The following is a 3,057-nucleotide window of genomic DNA, read 5'->3' as shown; positions in this document are numbered from 1 at the left end:
TCATCATCATTCATCCCCATTACGGTCAGAGGAAGGTAATGGCAAACCACCTCCACTAGGACCTTGCCTAGTACGGCGGTGTGGGTCTCCCGCATCACTCCGTCACGGAGTATGGCATTTCATCATCATCTTCATGATTGTTCAAAATATTTTGAAGTTGCTGTCAGGACGGCAATCTACAATACAATGTTTGAAACGTTATTATTCTGAGAATGTTGTCGGCTTCTACTTAATCCTATCATATTTTCCCTGTGAAAATACCTGGACCCCTGAAAAGAAATGATAAACTAATCAGGAGTTGAAACTTCCTGGCAGATTAAAACTGTGTGCCGGACCGAGACTCGAACTCGGGACCTTTACCTTTCGCAGGCAAGTGCTCTACCAACTGAGCTACCCAAGCACGACTCACGCCCCGTCCTCACAGCTTTACTTCTGCCAGTACCTCGTCTCCTACCTTCCTGGAAACATCCCGCAGGCTGTGGCTATGCCATGTCTCCGCAATATCCTTTCTTTCAGGAGTGCTAGTTCTGCAAGGTTCGCAGGAGAGCTTCTGTAAAGTTTGGAAGGTAGGAGACAAGGTACTGGCAGAAGTAAAGCTGTGAGGAGTGGGCGTGAGTTGTGCTTGGGTAGCTCAGTGGTAGAGCACTTGCCTGCAAAATGCAAAGGTCCCGAGTTCGAGTCTCGGTCCGGCACACAGTTTTAATCTGCCAGGAAGTTTCATATCAGCGCACATTTTATTTATTTATTTACTTAGTTACTTGTTTTGGCGAAAAACGAAGAAGAAACCAACTTTCGTTTGCCTCATTTATTGTGCTGCAGTCTGCACAATATCAGACTTCCCACTCTGTGCAATCGAATAGTACGTGGCATTGCAAATTTTATATTAAACCACTTAACTAAGCTTTTTCTCTTCGAGGAAAGGTTACTTTTATTTTATGTTGGAACAATAGGTGCATTTGCGTGTAGACGTAACAGCAGTGTTGGCACAAATGAGAGCACACCACATGAACTGCCAACAACACTGCTTAAACTTTGTAGTCTGTCTTCTCTTGCCACAGAAAGCACTAAAGTGTTTAAAGAATAAGTGGGACAAGAGTCGATCCAGCACACCTCACTGCAAGAAATTGCAAAACTTATTTGCTTTTTAAATTAGAACGGCAGTGTCAAGAATATTCAGCATCCCAGCTAAAATTCCAGTGACGCGGGAAACAGAAGCCAAAAAAGGGACTGTCCCGTTTCCTTTACAAGACAAATTACATCCGGCAGGTGTGTTTCTACTGTTCACTGACAACAGAGAAACAGGCTACAATGAAATTAAATTATTCTGTATTGTTGTTCTTTCATGGCACAGTGACATCGAGTAATCCGAGTTGGTCAGTTCATCACTCCGTGTTTAAAGGAAAAATGTTTGTGCTCGTGTGCCATGTAGTACGATTGTTGGAACTGGATACAGTCTTCCTTTCTTTCCTTTTACAATTTGTTTCTTTTGTTTTCACTGTTGGTTGACAAATGGTTCAAATGGCTCTTAGCACTATGGGACTTAACTTCTGAGGTCATCAGTCTCCTAGAACTTAGAACTACTTAAACCTAACTAACCTAAGGACATCACACACATCCATACCCAAGGCAGGATTCGAACCTGCGACCATAGCGGTCGCGCGGTTCCAGACTGAAGCGCCTAGAACCGCACGGCCACACCGGCCGGCTATACGATGTGTGTGATGTCCTTAGGTTAGTTAGGTTTAAGTAGTTCTAAGTTCTAGGGGACTGATGACCACAGATGTTAAGTCCCATAGTGCTCAGAGTCATTTGAACCATTTGATTTCGTTTGCAATTGTTTACAATGTAGTCAGGAACTAAATGAAAATAATATACAATCAAGTTGAAATTCATCATATATTATTTTAATCATTTTGTAGATTGGGTTTTCATCTCAAGGTCGCACTGTCGTTTTGGCTGCTTATTTTGGCTGTTGCAGCTTATGCAGTATTTGTTGGCACACAACTACGAGTTAGTCTGATATTTATACAGTCCCAGGAGTAATAACTGTTCATTCCCCATTCGGCGCAGCTGGAGGAAAACCCTAGGGAAAACCTAGGCAGAGCGACAGACTAACCCGCTTTGGCTGGTGTCAATTAATTATTTATACGATGTCAGTTCAGAATTTTGAATGAGCATATGTTAATGAGTACCTATTTGTGACAGTATGCAAAAGAAATGACATTATGACGACAATTGATACACCGTAAGAGAATTTTTGTGTATGAGACAGTATCACAGTTTCTGTAGCTAATTGTTGTGGTGTCTGTGTTGTGGTCTTCTACGTCACGGCGTTCAGCTCGTGGCAGCGTCAGTAGGTGTGGTCTGCACTGTGGGTCCCTGCGGCGACGGAGAAGTCAGCGCCCGCTGGGCATAGGTGTGGCTCCCGCCGGCGTGGAACGTCAGAATCAGCTGATCGACCGCGCAGCTGGCGATGCGCGTCTGTCTGCAGCCGGGCGTGACGGGGTGGGATGGGGACCGCCCCCCCCCCCCCCCCCTCCTCAACGTGCTCGTCGGCAGGATTCATCTCAACTACGCATCTCCGGCGTTGTACATGAAACACACACGCATACAACGTAATATTTGCTTCCCGCTGCAGATGTTGGGTTTAGCGGGAGAGGAACGTTTATTAATGCGGCAGTTGTTGTAAAGCTTTCACGTTTCCGAGCTAGCATTGTGTTGCAGAACAACATGACACGGCTCTTTTTCCTAGATTACCATTTAGATACGACACAGTTTTCGTTATACGTCACTTTTGGTTTTGTTAAGATCACTTAATGTTTCCACTGCACTAGCATGCACTTTTAGGCGTCCACATACGAGTTCAGCACGAAACATTCGTTACTTCTTCAGTTGTTTTTATATGGATGTTATATGGCAAGCTGGATAGAGGGATTGCAGAGGATCAGTTCGGATTTAGAAGAGGAAAGGGAACAAGAGATGCTACTGGCCTGTTAAGAACTATAGGGGAAAGATATATGAAAAATGGTAGAGAAATCTTTGCTGTTTTTACAGATT

The 3,057-nt window shown here is 44.2% G+C and overlaps 1 non-coding gene across 1 annotated transcript; it reads left to right on the top strand.

The window, feature by feature from the left end:
- Positions 1–619: 619 nt before the first annotated feature.
- Trnac-gca (transfer RNA cysteine (anticodon GCA)) lies at positions 620–693 on the top strand. The gene has a single exon. It is a non-coding gene; the product is annotated as a tRNA-Cys (tRNA).
- Positions 694–3,057: the final 2,364 nt, after the last annotated feature.

The sequence above is a fragment of the Schistocerca serialis genome, chromosome 11 (genome assembly GCF_023864345.2).
Source record: "Schistocerca serialis cubense isolate TAMUIC-IGC-003099 chromosome 11, iqSchSeri2.2, whole genome shotgun sequence".
NCBI lineage: Eukaryota > Metazoa > Arthropoda > Insecta > Orthoptera > Acrididae > Schistocerca > Schistocerca serialis.
The sequence above is the reverse complement of the archived record's forward strand: the minus strand, read 5'-3'. Positions and strand labels throughout refer to the sequence as shown.